At 42.4% G+C, this 17,520-nt stretch overlaps 1 protein-coding gene across 1 annotated transcript in view; it reads right to left on the bottom strand.

Moving 5' to 3' along the window:
- Window positions 1-17,520, bottom strand: part of tenm2a (teneurin transmembrane protein 2a) — a 128,817-nt gene that overhangs the window by 66,267 nt on the left and 45,030 nt on the right. The gene's annotated exons all lie outside the window — the stretch shown is intronic.

Raw genomic sequence — 17,520 nt, 5'->3', positions numbered from 1 at the left:
TCTACATGAACTGACTGCTCCCTCTTTAAAGAATGGCGAGACAGGATCTAGTTATTTGCATATTTCGCAAGGCCTATAATGAGGCTACTGGTGACCACTGGTAATAAAAAATGGCCGTGCGTGTCTTGCAGCACACCTTGAAGAAGCATGATAAAAAACACACGTTTTTTTTTATCATGGGTCCATACAGTCATGTGTGTGCGCGCGAGTTCGCACACATGCAGTTATTAATATTCTAAATGACTTTAATCACAAAAAAAGGAAAAATTGCACTAGTTGGCCAAAAGCAATTAAGGGAACTTTAATCTCCTTAGCAATTATGCTGTGGGGCATCCTTAACTCAGTCATTTCTGCCCGCTACATTTCTAGAAAGGTCAGTGGAAATTGCTTTGTGTTATTAGAACAAAGACTTGGCAATGAGCTCACGTGGTTCTCCTGACGATTTGTTCGCTGCCATCCTTCAGCCGCCTCCCTGGCCATCTGTATACATCTCTCAGTCCTCCTCTCGCTGTGCCCGTCTCTCTCTTTGAATCTACAGCGCTCTCGCACAAGTGTTGATTAGTGTGAAAAAGAAGCCTATCATGGGGGAAAATCTAGGCAATCCTAAGACTGAAGCACTGCATTAGAAGTATTAGCAGTGTCCCTTGATGATTTGTGTACAATGTAAAACAAAAAACACACACACGCACACAATCATCATTAGTTTGTTCCGCGGGCACCAGACTTTGACTTGCTCGTGTGAGTCATACAAGTGTATAAGCTTTGCCTGTTGCTGAGCTACTGCATGTCTCTACTGAATCATCTCAGAATGAGTTTTGTATCATCTATTGTTTCTCCATGAAGCCATTCCTTACTGTGCTATGGCATTATACATCAGGCATAATTCTACTAGTTGGATGCTCAGTGAATTCTCTTCCCTGTCCTTGCCTTTATTTCTGTCCCTCCCTCCCTTCTGCCTCAATCCGTCCATCCGTCCACCCATCTGGCTGAGGTGAGGAGCGGTAGGCCGAGGAGAGGAGAGCAGAGTGGAGCGAAGGATGGAGCGACAGCTGGAGCCCAGTCAGACAAGGAGAGACAAATTACCCCTCTAACGAGAGCCATTCATCATCTCTTCATCTCTCCCTTCATTCATCCCTCTCTTTCTCCACACCTCTACATGCAATGCAGCGCACCTGAAAAGCACGCCGATCTGCCGCACAACTTCACACTTGACGTTGTTTCTCATTTAGTTGCTACTCGAGCGCGGCGAAGTCAATCAGCACGTGCTCCTAAAAAGATGACGAGAAAAAATAACGAAGAAAAGAGCGGGGGAAAACAACAAGATGAGTGAAATGATTGAATGAGCCGTGCACCGGGAAGAGGGAGGAAAAAGAAGCGACACACCCATGCTGGCACATGCAGAGACTCATTACCAGGGCTGCTGTCAGCACAGATGTTGGACTGAGGGGGTGCTGTCAGTCAGTGTGTGTGTGTCTAACTATACACATATATGTGTGTGTGTGTGTGTACGTATGATAGTGCCTGACAGTGATCTGAGGGCTATTTAGACAGCTGTTGACACAATGGGCCCTTTTCTCTATTTATCCATACAGTGCCGTCTATCTCCTCCATCTCATCTCTCTTCCTGTTCCCTCCTCTCTTCCTATTTCTCAAGTCCTCGTCTCCTCTTTCCTCTTATTCATTGCTTATTAATATTACACATTTAGCTTGACTGTTACAAGACGCACACCTGTTGTTGTTGTGAGCAACAACTGGGATGTGGAAGCCTATCCAGGAATGGTCTGCTTTATGCTTCCTCCCACATCCTCCCCCTCTATTCTTTCCTTTCATAATCAGAGCCATTGCCAAAAATGAGTGATAAAATGAGTAAAGTGGGAAGGGAGAGATGAGAAGATGATTCAACAGACGTGTTTTAATTAATAAAGTTGGGCTTTCATAGCCTAAAGAGATGATTGTATCACTGGCTCCTTCTTTGATGTGTAACAGAGTGTCTGGGTTCTTCTCTGGCCTAGAGCTCTCCTCTCCTCTCCTCGTGCTCGGTTTCTGTCTTTCATCTCGCCAGCATCACTTCATCGCTTTGCAACTATAGGGGACGTCTTCCCAAACAGGCAGGTCCTCCACAGTCACACAAACAGCCCGGGGCTGTGGCTGAAGATGCTTTTCAGTGGAGGGGGGGGGGGGAAGGTGCTATCCAGGCTTTTTATTTTATTTTTTTCTTTCATTGGCACATCATTCCAATTTCACTCAAAAATACCAGATGTTTAGAAAACTGACAGATCTGAGAAAAAAAAAATGAACAAAACAAAAACATTTATTTTTTTGCCTAATTTTCTGTTCTGCTTCTGTTTTTCCGTTCCCATTTACACAAGAAGTATTTATTCTGGAGTCATTGTAGACCACATGTTCAAACTGTAACAGTCTGAACCGACTTCAAGCTGGATGCTATTCAACAATGTTAATTAAATCAAACAAGCGAGTTCTCAGTGTTAGCTGGAAAACATTCCCACTGAAGTATTTTTAAGAATCTTTAATTTAAATTCAACTTAAATTCCATTAATGGTATCTAGTTGTTTTTAACTACTTTTGTTCACTCTCAATTTGCAGCAGGTAGCATTCAGGTATGTCAGTGAAATTAAATTGTTATTATTGACTTTATGAGTCATCAGTAAAAATGGTGACTGCTTGTCACCACAGTGGCTATTATACTTTTTTTTTTTTTAGTAAAATTAAACAAAACAAAACTGTAAAATAGAATATTGATAAAAAAAAATATTCACTAAATGTTCTTTGGTGTAGTCTTTGTCAACTTGATGCAGTTGGTCAATACAACCAACACACAGAGGCTGGTGCACATGAATCAGTGAATTTGTAAAGGGTCTAATTCCACCTTCCAATTCCCAACCTAAAAACTAAAAACTAAGGAATTTTGAATCATTTTGCAATTTGAAAGCCACTGACTGGGTGCTATATTCTTCAAAATTCATAAAATTGTTCCCCTATAAAAAAAATGTTCTTTTGGAGTTAGGAATATAACCAGAATACAACCAGTTGCCAACCAGTTGAGACGAGTCCCCTTTGCAAAGACGTGTTGCAGACGGGTTGCTCTCATTGGCACAGTAACATGTTGGCAATTCCCCTGCATTTGTAAATTAGATGGCAATTATTTGCAAAGCTTTGCCAATCTGTCTGAGAGTGACTGCATCCACTCTGAGTTGAATCATGATGGCTTGGAGACAGGCTGCCTCCCACCAGGCGACGAAAGCGGTCACCTGGAGGTTGTGCGTGCAACACCCTCAACCTCTGGGTGACCAGCTGGTCGCTGCAACTACTTGCGGTTGGCCTCCAACAGCAAAAAATATTCAATGCAAACCAACTTTTAATAGATGAAAGGAGGCTGCCGTCATTAATGTGATTAAACATTACACAAACCAAACCAAACTAAACTAAGACTAATACACAAACTAATAAAAACTGCACAGAAATGAGCAAACCTTCTCCAGAAACTGCATTCAATTCAAAACAAAAATTCAAAACAAAATCAAAAACAAAACTGAATGGAAAACAGAAAACTACGATAACTCTTCTTAAATCCAGAGGTGGCAAAAGTACTGACATTCTGTACTTAAGTAGAAGTACAAGTACTTATGTTAAAAAAAACTTTAGTAAAAGTCAAAGTACTGGTTCAACTTCTTTACTTAAGTAAAAGTAAAAAAGTACAGGCTCTGAAATGTACTCAAAGTAAGAAAGTAAAAGTAGTTCTTTGGAGGATGTTTCTACAAGCTATTTTTGTGTAAAACTAACCGAACCTCATTATATATTATTGTAATATAAAATAATACATGAGAATACAAACGTTATTCCAATCTAAATTTTAATCCTAATGAATGCACTCAGCTTGAAACTGTTATGTAGGACACAAACTGTGAAAGGGAATTTAAACACAGCTCTGTTCTCTGTGTCCTCCATAGTAGAGGGTGACTGTGCCTCCACCTAAACACCAACATGAGGATACTCAGGGGTTACAGTGGGATTCAGAAGGTGGAGGAACCCTAAGATCAGCTGTAGTGGCTCTGCATGTGGAGAAGAATCACAACTTTCTATTGTGAGCTCCAGTAAATGATGTTGGTGTGCAGGCTGTGATCAGCTGACCTGCTGCTGCTGCTCTGAGGTTTACTGCTCTCTGTGGGTTACAAAGATGTAACCCAGTATTTCACAGCTATCTGAGCTGATCTCCATCCCCTACACTGACAGCATACAGGCTGTAGAAATGTTCGATTCAGTGAATGAATCTCAGCATCAGCAGCTTTGATTCAAACTCATCTCTGCTGCACTGATGTAACCTGTAACTCTGACCATGAACACAAACACTGTGCTCCAGTCCAACACAGAGCTTTACTGTAAATACAGTACAACAAGCTAACCTAAACTGCAGTATTTTCATACAATCTTTGAATTACACAAAGTCAGCATACTTCAGTTTGTTTTCCAGTCCTTACCTTTAATTCTAACCTCTCTTCTTCCTCTCCTGTCCTCTTTCTCCATCTCTGAGTGAACTTCTCTCTCTTTGCTCTCCCTGAAATACAGCAGCTCTTCTTTTAGCTAGCTGTGTAACAAACTGCACACACTTTGTGTGTTTGCTGATATTTGTTGAGCATTTAGAAACGTTGCATTTACCTGCCACACGTTACTCCCTTCGTGCTCGCTCCTCTTCAGTAGCGCTAGCTAAGCTGTTTATGTGCCGCAGCGCAACTTACGGACTCGGTCCGGCCCGCTGTAACCCCTGATTATAGCGCTATAAATGATACATTAATTATATGGGTTTGCGTATTTAATCCCTTTGTACGAGATAAGCCCCGATGATGGAGGATACGCCAGTACGATTGTCTCTTATGTGTTATTATTCCTCCGTTTAGGCTCAGATCGTTTGATGTTTGACGGCGCACTGACCGGAAATGCAAACTTCTCTCTGACGTGTTAAAAAGTAACGAGTCTGTTTGAAAATGTAAGAAGTAGAAAGTACAGATACTTGTGTAAAAATGTAGGGAGTAAAAGTAAAAAGTACTCAGAAAAATAAATACTTAAGTAAAGTACAGATACCTGAAAAATCTACTTAAGTACAGTAACGAAGTATTTGTACTTCGTTACTTCCCACCTCTGCTTAAATCTCATAATAATACATTCTCATCTGGCCAAATAGGATGTATAAAACTTGAGAACTCTGAAAATTACAGCCAGCCTCACAGAATGAGCACAAAAGGAATGAATGAACCTGAATTATTTGAAAGGGAAAAGAAGAAGAGGTATATATGCAGGGAGATGAAAAGTTAAAGGCAGAAATCCTCAAAAGACCTTTACCTTGCTCCATCTTTTCAATCACAAATCAAAAACCCCCTCTACAGAGGATGGCTCTGAGGTCACTCAGAAGTAATAGGTTCTGATGATTAGGGGCCTCTTAACAATATCCTTTGGCCTCCATATAACGTGAAGTGCACTGGGATAATGGAAGCCAATTACAAACTAATGTCAACAGAACTTTGAAAAGAAAGGCAAGGAGATGATGAATTGAATAACAGTGCTGATAGTCTCATCAAGGACTATTCTACAAAGGAACACAGACCTCAACACTCTTTGTGTGTTATACCTGACCAGTGTACCATAGTACTGACTGATTTGAGTTTGGCTATGCTTTAAAACATAAAAAAAAACCTCTATTGACTTACACAGACTGAAAACATAGTGGATGCAACGGAGCACCAACTAAAGATGAACTGCATAATGCTCCCAGCGGCTTAAACAGACAGGAGGATTGTATAGATCAAAAAGGTGAAGGCCAAAGTCCGTCGATTTTACAGCTAACCTGATCACGGATGCACGTGGATACATTTGCATTCACACAGTCGCACAGTGTGCTACAGTGTGCTGCAACACAAAGAATGCAGGCCATGAATTCTAACAAAAGACTCAGCCTATTCCAACGGCTGCTTCAGGAGGTCCTTTCTCACTCCTGTCAAGAGACAGTATATTTTTTTTTTTTTTTGTTTTGTTTTTTTGAGAGGAGACGAGACGAGGGCAGACCCAGCTTGACACAGAACAATACACTCGACCTTTAGCCCCAGCAGCACAAATGCAGTCGAGCATCTTTCAGCGTCTGCTAATTGAAACATGCCTCCCTGTTGCGGATATGTGCGCGTGTGCGTGGTTGTGTGCGCATGTGTCCGTGGCTATACATAGCATTAGGATGCTTCACCACAGTCATGCTGTCCACTGTCAGAGATGTCCACTGTGTAACTTGGGGCAACCACGGAGGCTGCATTACCATATAAATTACATCCATGTTGCTGCTCCTGCTGCGGATTGATGGTATTGTTATGGATTCGACGCATTGGAGCCTCATCGAAAACAATCAAAATAAATAGCCTCCTCCTCCCACATCAATGCATACGCACGCACAGACGCATGAGCAAGCGCGTTTCGACACCGCTGCACATGCACACACACACAATGTATGGAAAATGCACAAATGTGTCCAGACCTTCAACCTAAGGTGAAGAACTATAGATAGCTCTCCTCTCAGCTTTCCATTAACTCTGAACACGCTCTGTAATTGCAGAAAGGAGCAGATCTGCACAGGACGACATTTCTGTACAGAAAAGTCGGTTTGTTAGTGTGTGCGAGTCCTTTGCGAAACCTGCATTGAGACATCACCTAAGCAACCCGCTGCCTATTAATGAATCAAATCTGATAGCAGCAGAAAAAGCGGACATGTCAGCGAAGAAAAAACATAAATTATTAAATCAGCAAAATCGCCAAAATTATGCATACAGTCTATATTAAACTTTGTATTTATACAGTTCTAATTTACAGCAACGTTTATCTCAAGGCACTTTACACTGTAAAGACCCCTCAATATTAAAGAGGAGAAACCCAAGAGTTTACTATGAGTGATAAAAAAAACAAAACAAAACAATTTTAACAGGAAGAAACTTTCGGCAGATCCAGGATCAGGGAGGTTAGCCATCTGCCTCTGGCAGTCGGAGTGAGGTGAGGGAAGAGCTGTTTCCATTGGGGGGAGGTGGGGGTGCTTGGTCTGTAGCAATATTTAGGTGGGTGGTATGTGTGAAAGGAACTTCTACATGGATGCCAGGACATAAAGTTTGCCATTAACATTACATTGTAACAGAATGATCAATGTCCCTTAAGAGTGTTTTTTAATGCCGTGCCTCATCTGTGCAGATATACGAACAGAGTAACAAGAACCACACAAAGCAAATCCCAATATGACACTGAATAAAAGCTGGAGTTTAAAAATGCCACCCAATTATTTTCAGTTTCATTCCTATTATAAAATGAAGACAAGTGTTACAAATATTACATTTGAATAATAGAAAAAGCACTTTTTCTGCATTCAAGCCAAAAGATTTCATGACACTGGCAAGGCTGCTTCCATGTTTTCTCACTTGAGCGAAGGACTGAGAGTCGCATATGGACAAAATCTTTGATTACCGGAGATAACACTTGGCCTTGGCACTTAGAGAAGCCACTGACAAAAAACAACAGAAACCTGCCTGCAGCTTTGGACAGACGTTAAATTTATGCTCTATCTGGAAGACCAATATCTGTGTTTGTTATTTCCACTGGAGAAAGCTTTTAGATGCTACAGAAGAAAAATCAGTGGGGTGAAAACCTGGGCAGACAGAGCTTTTCCTCCAATCTTCCATGCTGCTGAATCATTGGCAGAAGATTTAGCGACATGAGGAAAAATTGTGAACCCGGTGCAAGCTGGGGACACGAATTAGGAGGAGGAACAGAAATTAAATTGAACATGTCCATGTGCTTGTCATGCAAAAAGGTGAGTTACTGTACAGTTAATTTAATATAATTAGCTATAATTAATGTTTACTGAAAGATAAAAAAAAAATTGGACAGTTACACTGTTCTGATAAAGATCAAGGTAAGAAAGAAAAGCCTCACCAAAAATGAAAACTTAATTCACTGCTCAAAACATCTTCGCTAATAAGCACTTAAATGTGAGTCATCGAAGCTTGAATTAACTGTTTACACCACCAGCTATTCCTTGCTGATAATTAGGTCTCCTTCTGTCCTTATTTTCATTAATTACATGAGGCCAGTGCCCCCCCTCAAAAAAAAATAAATAAAAAAAAAATAAATTCTGCACAAATAATGCAGAAACACACATTCAACTACTGTACATACCATAGATGCATACAGACGTGCCTGCACAAATACCTATTCAGCATGGCTCTACTAAAACATCAGCCATTTAATGCAGTTGCTATGAAAATCTAGGTCCTTAAAGAGCACAAAAAGATGCAGAAAAACAAAAAGAAACAATTAAAGAGATTTAAAAAAAAAAAAGAGCCTAAAAGAGAGGGGAACAAAAAAGAGCAAGAGCCGGGGGAGAAAGAGGAGATGGAAAGTGATCCGTTTGGTGCATGCCAGTTTGCGACCTTGTGCAGTCAGAGATAGCGTGTTCTATTGAAAAGTCATGAATCAACTCGATTTCAATGAAACTGTTTTGTGCGAATTGTTGCATTATGCGATGTATGCGTGCGAGACAGTGGGCTCGCGAGGCTGAGTCAGCAGTGTCTCCTTTGACGATTAAGCCCGCGCGTGCACACGCACACACACACACAAACACAGAGTCCCCAGAACCCTCTATGTTGGGATCAGCCAAAAGAGGGATGATGTATTTAGAGCCAGTGGATAATGGCTGTACTGTGGCCTGTTGCTGAGAGAAACCTCTCCTCTCTTTGATGTTCTGCATTCTCTATTTATAGTAACAACAGAAAAAAGGACTGAGTGAGCTGGAAAACACATAGGCCACATTTTGTTCACACTAACTAGCTTACTGTTGAGCATTGTGCTCTCTCTGTTAAGGGGAGCAGGCGAGAGAGTCTCCACACTCCTGGCGAAATTTACAGAGCAGCCGGCACCTCCGGTTAGACACATTCTGCACCTTGGAGCAGTTGGAGTTATTTATCAGACAGATACAGTGTGGTAAAGCGGCAGTTTTCTTATGTGCCTCTAACTTACACATGCATGAATTTTTTTTTAGCAGTGTTTCCTAAATAACAGAAGGAGGCATGGATTTTACAACAGCTCCTTCAGTCTCTGAAGGCCACTGACGCAGAATTAAGTCTCCTTTAAACAAAACTCATTCCACAAGAGCACGAAAAGGACAGAAAGACACAGAAAAAGCCAAAAAGAAACAATTAAAGAGATGAAAAACAAAAGGAGTCTGACAACTTGTTGTCACAGGTAGTTTACCTGTGACAACAGGTGAATTACAGTTGCCGAGAATCCCACTGTCCATTTGAGAAACGACAACAACAAAAAAACATTTAAAGGATTTTAGTGACTGCTCTTTTCTGCCGAGGCATCCGTATAAAGCTGAGCTGTATTTTTTCAGGACACCGTGTCTTCTGTGCAATTTTTAGTATGACTGCTATTTTCATCAAAAAAGCTGGCTCAATTACCTCATCTGTTTAACCTTTACATACATTTCTATAAATAGGTCATTATTACAATTTTAACATAATAGACACCCAATTTATTCTCCCTGTTTGAGTTTCATTAAGGAGCTCAGTTAATGGAACTGACATTTTGGATATTACAAAAATATTATTTTGGGTGGATCTCAGACAAATCCTACTGCCCCTTTTTGAAATCATCTTCACTTGCAGGATGTGCTTAGGAGGCGAGCATTATCACTGATTGCATTATTAGCTGCTGCCTTAGTAAATCAGATGTTAATTACATGCAGATTGCGAGCTCAAACAGAATAAAAGGTGCAGCACAAATGTGCTGTCCCACCGTCTGCCATGGATCTGTATCTACACCTTCTATCAGTAAAGGTGTTTATTCTGTCTCTGTATTTACCTATGTATATATCCATTTTTCCTACATGACCATGCAATAGTCATACAGCCTTACAATTAGCACAGCTTGCATCAGCTGACATCAGCTGACTCAGAGGAATATGGAAGTCCCTATGCTAATGGACTTGACATGCAGTTGTGCATTTAGGTGTACGCCTAAGTGTGTATTTCGAAGCGCTTGTTTGTGGTCCTTTTGCACAAACACTCTCTTGCAAACGTGATGCAACTCCCCAAGGCACAACCTGCAAGCCCTTTCAGCTCACAAACAGTCATGCCCAGCCAAGCAGAGGCAAAAACCTTTACTAGGCACTCCAGGAGATGCACAATAGCCAAATGCTCAACATTAGACTATTAGGCTCACCTCTGATTGTGAACTACAGACCTCAGAGACAAATAATAAATGCTAATCTTTATAGGACGAAGCCAAGTCAGTCATTTTAAGCTGAGAGCGTTGAATGAGATTTTTAATTACTGCATGACCTGGGGTATATTAGCGCATATTAATGAGGATCATTAACCTAGAGGTAACTAAGACCCCTCCTCCTTAACTACAACTGATAGCACCTCTGCTGTCTGCTACACTATCAGTGTGTGTGTGTGTGTGTGTGTGTGTGTGTGTGTGTGTGTGCATGAATTTAAAAAAAATACATATTTCACAGATGGCTTATTCCATCCCAACTGCCTGTCTCTGGTGAAAGTAAATAACTACAGTGAATCTCCTTTTACAGTTGAGGAATTATGCAGCTGAAAGTGTGAAAAAAGGCTGACAAAAAAAAGAGAAAAAAGTACAGGATACAAAACCTTGGTCTGTAACTTAAATGCTTTTGTGCCCATTTGCTGTAGCTGAAAGATCGGGCAGGCAGTGTCATCTTTTTTATGTAGCCTTTGACCAAAAAAAAGAAAAAAAAAATTCAATGGGCCACAAGTAGGAGCAGCAGAGAGCAAAAAGAAAGATGAAGAGAAAGGAAGAACAATTTCAATTGACATATGCAAAGGTCAAGGTAATTTCAATGGATAAAGAAGCGGACAAACAAGAAAAAAAAAAGAGAAACTTTCCTCCTATCTCTCTTGAACTACAAGAGGTTGAGGTGGAACAGAGGAGGTCTTATTTTTCCACCCCCTGCAGTGTAAATGTCAGGGCCAATATTGACGTCACCCACCCATCGTTTCTGTGACGCCTCCCCTCTCCACCACCCCGTCCCTTTTCTCCAACCACATGTGTCAGCTTCAGTCTTGTAGTGCCATTACACTGCAGTCTCAGTGGTATAGAGGCAGACGCTTTTATCTCATAAGAGGGCAGACCAGCCGTATTTGGCTTGTAGCACGCACGCACGCACGCACACCAAGTCATTCATGCAAAGACGCCTAATGTGCGTGCACATACACACACACACACACACATGCTTTTTTTTTTTTTATCTCTTATGCTGTCCATTTCTCTCTACTCTCCTGTCTCAGCAGTTTATCCTTTCATCTTTACATAACTGTGAGGTCCCTCAGTGACCTGCTCTAAAAGTAGTTGTTGAACAGAAGACACATGCAGCAATCCGCAGTGCAGGGAGGGACCCATCCACCTGAGGCTCGTTTCCCACTCCAAATCTCTCTCATTTCTCTACTCCAGCCAGTGCACCAACTGGAGGAAAATACCAATAAGATAATGAGCAGAAGGGCCGATGTAAGGAGTTAGTTGCGCTGATGCAGACACAGGTTTTATATATGAAATATAGGGCAATGCAGCAGAGGGAACAGGACTTCTTTATGCAGGAAACCCAAAGGAAGAACGAGGCCCGTGTTGTTGAGAGATCTGGGTGGTTACATGCACAATGGAGCCAATCACTTGAGCTGTGAACTATTCTGTCTGGAGCTTGTATGGAATAATGGGAAATAAAACTGTTCTCCGGATGCCATTTTCATTATGTAAACTGATGGTAAATGTAATATGGCTGAATGCAGCATACACCGTTTTGCGCTGTTTGAGTTTAGACTATGGCAAGTTAGGCTGTGGTTCATTTTATGTAACTGTGCATCTGAATGTGTGCACCAGCCAGTGTGTGTGTGTGTGTGTGTGTGTGTGTGTGTATGCATCTTCCTTCAGTACACCATGCATTAATTGCCATTCCCAGTGGTCGTCAAGAGAGCGCAGGACTCCTGTGGGACATCTCCACCTTCATTAGACTCTACTGATCATCACACTGCGGTACCAAGAGAGGGCCTGTTCCTCTCTTTCATCACTCCTTCACTTCACTACTCCCTTGCCTCGCAATTTTTATATGTAGCATTATTTCTCAACCAGACCCTGCAGTGTCGTTTTCTTTAAATATGATCTTCATGGCATTTCTGGGTTTATTAAGCTGGTGCAGAGAGAAAAGCAAGGATAGGAAAAGGAGCCTGTGAGAAAGTTCTCCACGAGCTGGGCTTGAACACAGTTGCTCCGTGCTCGCCCTTAAACTGCTGTAACACTGTGCATCATTCTCCCTCAATTTGCAATGGCTTATGATTTCACCGTTTCCCCTCTCATCCTTCAATATTTCTGTCACACACACACACACACACACACACACACACACCCCATCTCACAAACCACCACCCTCCCCTCGCACTTCCTCTCCGCCCTCATCTCACACGTTCTTTTGCATTTTCATTCCCATCAGCCTTCCTTTCGTCATTATCTCTCAGTTAATACTTCTTACTGTCTCGCTCCCGGTGCAAGTGGTTCTTACCCCCAGGGGGTAAGTTCGCTCGCACTCCACAGACCCCTACAGACATGTAATGCTCCCCCCCCTCCACCCCCCCCACTCCCCCTACCCTTCCCCACCAATTCCTCAGACTCATCTCTCCCCTCTCTCCCTCTCTCTCCCCTCCTTTCGCCGCAGTGGATGAGAGACGCCAGCTGGAGGAAACAGAGAGAAATGGGCCCAATTACAGCACTGGGAACTGAAAGTTGGCTAATTAACTCTAATTCGTTAACAAACTGGTTTTTCACCAAGAATCATCTCTCTCTGTCACATGGCATACGCATGCATGAGAATCTGCATTTGCATGCGCTGCCAAAGAAAAGAAAAGAGACTGAATAGACACCCATCCACATCTACACGACTGCAGGTACACAGGCACACAAATACAAAAACAAAAACCGCACTCCCTCCCCATTACCACACACATTCACACACGGAGAAGCTCACATGCCCACACAAGTGCGCGCGGATGCACTTGCTCAGCTGTATTTACTGCAAGGGCAATATGTTGATTACGTTAGAGTGGCTGATTATTGCACAGTGACAGTAAAGGAAACAAATGTCTTTCATAGGCAGGCATCTATCTCTGCGTGAGGGCTTCTAGCTATAGACTATAGCAGCAAATGACTGCGCTGTACCCAGCTATGACAGACAAAAGAAGGAGTGCAGGAAGAGGAGGAAGGGGGAAAAAGAATAAAAAGAAGAGAGTGACTGCACAAATGATGTGCAGGGAGAACAAATAAAAAAAAGAGGAGCCCCAGATGGAGAGGCAAAAACAGATGAAATTAAAAAAATGAATGGATGGAGAGACGAGATGAGACAGTCTTAGGAGATGGGTGAGGAGCGATACTCTGGATTTTGCACTGAACAAGTGAAGCAGTTTTCCTCTGCACCGGGATAATGGTGGTTAGAGGGGAGAACAATGGGTTTATCTAGTGCAAAGATGCTATCTGGGATAAAACACAGACACACATCACAGTACCTCACACACGTACACACTGTAGGATGTTTCATTACTTGTGCATTACAGACTGTATAGGGAATTATAGTGTAGGTAGCACTTGAACAATAAGCTTGTCAGTGTTGAGTTATCAGAACAGGTGTCCAATGGGCACAGCTTCTCTGAAGAGGCATTCTGATCCTGTACAGACACAAACTGAAAATGTACACACATACACACATAGACACACACAGTATATACGAGTGGGAAGGTTGAGAGCATCTCTTAAAGCCATTGTTAGTAAATCAGGATATCCTCTCATCCCACTCCATGAATCGTGAAATCCTCCTGGATTACCAGATATGATAAGCAGCTCCTCACATATGTGTGCGATAATACACGTATGTACATAGAGAGTACACACACACACACACACCACACACACACACACACACACACACACACACACACACACACACACACACAGTGTACACCACAGAACAGATGGTTTTAGATGGGAAATGTGACTTCTCAGTTCTTGCTACGCCTTTACTTTGATTCCACCCATCTTGCTTCTCCCTCTTTTACCAACTCTCACTCTTTCCCAATAAATTTCTAATCTCTGCCTTCCTCTCCAACTCCCTACCTTCCTCATTGATTCCCTTGCAATGAGATTGATAGTTACTCCTCTTCCTCTCGCTCGCTCTGTTTCCCTGATCCACCTCTTTTTCGTTTTCCACTTGCTCCATCTCTGTCCCTCTCTCACACCTCATTAGTAATGCTAATACCCCAAGTAATAGAAGACACCATTCAATGTATTTGCGTGAGTGTGTGTGTGTGTGTGTGAGAAAGGGACTGTGTCTGGGAAGGGGAGATGAGTTTCCCCCTCTGATCCCATTTCTCCGTCTCTGGCCCTGCTTTCCTTCTCGCCGGGAGAAAATCCGATGGAAATGCAATCACAATCAGTTAGGGTCCAGACAAGAACGGACACACATGCGCACGCGTGCACACGCACGGACACACACAAACATACACTCTACTCCACTACTGCAAGGGAGCCATGCAGAAAATTGTTTTGGACATGGTGATGAGGAGAGGGGGGGTCGGGGTGTGGTGAGGGGGGACTTTTTAATTTACATTTTTAATGTAAAATATCATTCAAAGAGGGAAAGTTAGGCATCTCATTATGCTGCTTCTTTATTACACACGAGGCACATCGGTCTCAGGGTGCTGTGTCCTGGGAAATGTGCACACTCACACATACATAATAAACACAGGCGTGAACAACCTGCGGAGCCCTCCAGCCATAATCAGCACGAAAGAAATGGGACTCATCATCAGACACAATAAATCTGGAACAATTTACTCTGTCTTCCAGAAATCATCAATCACAGATGATCTATATCTTTGGATTTCCCTTCTCAACTCAAAGCTCGGGAGGAGTCACGATGGAAAAACTCTGAACAGTAGAAAAACTTTCAACTCCTGCAATGTTAGTCTTAATTATGAGCAAACTCTCTGACAGTCAGGATCAGGAATTTAACTGTGCATCTAGACCCACAACAACCACAAAAAAAAAAAAAAAAACCAAAACCCCCCACCTGTTTTTCATGTTTCTGGAAAGTAAAATGACCGGAACATACGTGGACAATTAACCGATTCCTTGCGCATTTAAAATGCTGACTGGTGCAGCTTGTATAAGCTGCGTGTTTGACACAGACAAACTACAGCATTTTAAAGATCTACATTTTGCATTTTCAATGTCATCTTGCAGCCAGCAGTTAAGAGAAGAATGCAATATGATTGCTATTTTGCACTGGATGAATCACTTTTTTCTAAAGATAGAGGTGGCTGTCTCAAATACAGATGCTTGCCCTGTGTGTTTGTTCTACACAGTCTGTTGATTTCCACAACAGCACAAATACTATGAATGGTTCACAGAAGGAAATCATTATCTCTGTCTTTCTAAGCTCTTGCTTTGCTCAATCAAATGAGGCACTTTGTGCCTTCAGCTTTGCACCGCCTCTGAGGTCAGAGCCAGTGATGTCAAGCCAAAATGAGACTGTGTGGCCCTCACAGGCCCCAAGGACCCCCCGTGGCTGCCTATGTCATAAGCGATCAGTGCCAGGCCATCAGTCTGATGTACTGGCTGAGGATCAACCACCTGCAGGAGCACTAGTGGTGATGTCTCTAATGGCATGTGTACATGTCTATGACTTTAAATATCTGTGTAAAAGCTTTGAAATATATGATCTATATCATGTAGAACCCTTAAGGAAGCATCTGAGATTCATTTCCCAGCTTGACAATGACCCTAAACATACAGCTAGAGTCATAATGAACTATCTTCAGTAACAAGAAGAAGAAAGAGTTCTACAACAGATGGTATGCCCCCCCCTAAGTGAGGCCTGATATCAGTATCACGGAGTTAGTCTGGGACACAATAATTCCACACAAGAACAGTGGCAAATTGTCCAAGATGCTTGGAACAAGCCTCATGCCAAGAAAAAGCTCAGCGCAAGTGTAGCTAGTACAATTGGTGCTGTCCTAACCCTATGAGACCTGACGTGTTGTCGCAGACACAGCCAGCCAAGCTGTCTACTTATTACCGGAACTCATCGGAGCAGTTTGAACTATCAAAATAATTCAAATTGGATTTAACACAGCTGGAGCTGCACCATTGTTTCTTTTTTTTTTTTTTGTGAATAGAAACGTGTTAACATCTGCCTAGCTTTGTGTGGAAATAGATGACAACTGCCCGTGTCAGCAGTGATTTAAATTTCCTCTAAACAAGAGTGTGAGTTGACACACAGCTGATAAGCTATCCATCTAATGGGCGAATCTGACTGATACCGATTTGTATAAACAACGCGGTCCACCTATTAAAACTTGACCCCTAACACGCCGTAATTCAAATTCCTCACCTGTTTGCTCATCGTGTTGAATAGCAGTTTTAAAGCAGCGGGATTTACGCCAACACTCTGATAATCACCCCGCAAAGACCTCCTTGTCAAAAAGTGTAGTTTCACAAACTAATGCAAATACACAGTTGGAAAGTGAACCTGACACTGCCCTTCCTCTACTTCTTCCTTTTTTCCCCCTATCTCCTTTCATGCTGTTTTTTGTCCTCTACAAGTCTCCTGCAGTTCTTAAAGGCTGAGACGGCACTGTGGGAGTCTGATCACTACTGCGTCCACATGCACACACGCAGACGGACACACACACACACACTGTGAGTTTCCTTTGTGTTGCAGGAAAAAAAAACTGAACCTTTAGAAGTGTGTCTGTCAAAATGAAATTGCTGGCTGCATTACAAGCCTTTGAAGGTATTGAAAACTCATTTTCACAATCACCCCACAGGCAGGTAGAGAGAGCCTGTGTGCGTATGTGTGTGTGTGTGTGTGTGTGTGTGTGTGTGGTTAGACAGTTTTCACCAGGTGGGTTAGGCAATATTCTCTGTTCTTTTAGTCGGTTTGCAGTTGATTATTATTGTCTCGGCTACAGTTTGTTGCCAAGCCCGTTGCCGTTTCTCAGCCCTCCATCCACCCACCCAACACATCTTCGTCTGGATAATCCTTACCTCTTTCTTCCCTTCGAACTCTAAGCAAAGTCATTTCTCCCTGAAACCCCCCACTGGGGAAAAACAAACTTTCAAAGCCGGCCAAACAATGAGTCACACATACACACATTCCTCTATGAAAAGACACACTCCCACAGAGGAACATCAAGAGGCACTGAGCAGACATAATGGTTTTCTGATAATTATTCACAAAGGTGACTTTTGTGTGAGTGCCACTATGTGCTCAAGCTCAGCAGCATGGAATGAGCCCGGAGTTAGTCAAAACACAGACAGATGACCAACATTATGGTCAGTATGAAACTGACTGACACACACACACCGCTACACACGCACACACAGAAGGGCTGAGGCACACACATATGCAGA

The sequence above is a fragment of the Archocentrus centrarchus genome, chromosome 10, assembly GCF_007364275.1.
Source record: "Archocentrus centrarchus isolate MPI-CPG fArcCen1 chromosome 10, fArcCen1, whole genome shotgun sequence".
Taxonomy (NCBI): Eukaryota; Metazoa; Chordata; class Actinopteri; order Cichliformes; family Cichlidae; genus Archocentrus; species Archocentrus centrarchus.
Note: the sequence above shows the minus strand (reverse complement) of the source record. Positions and strands in the feature narration are given on the sequence as shown.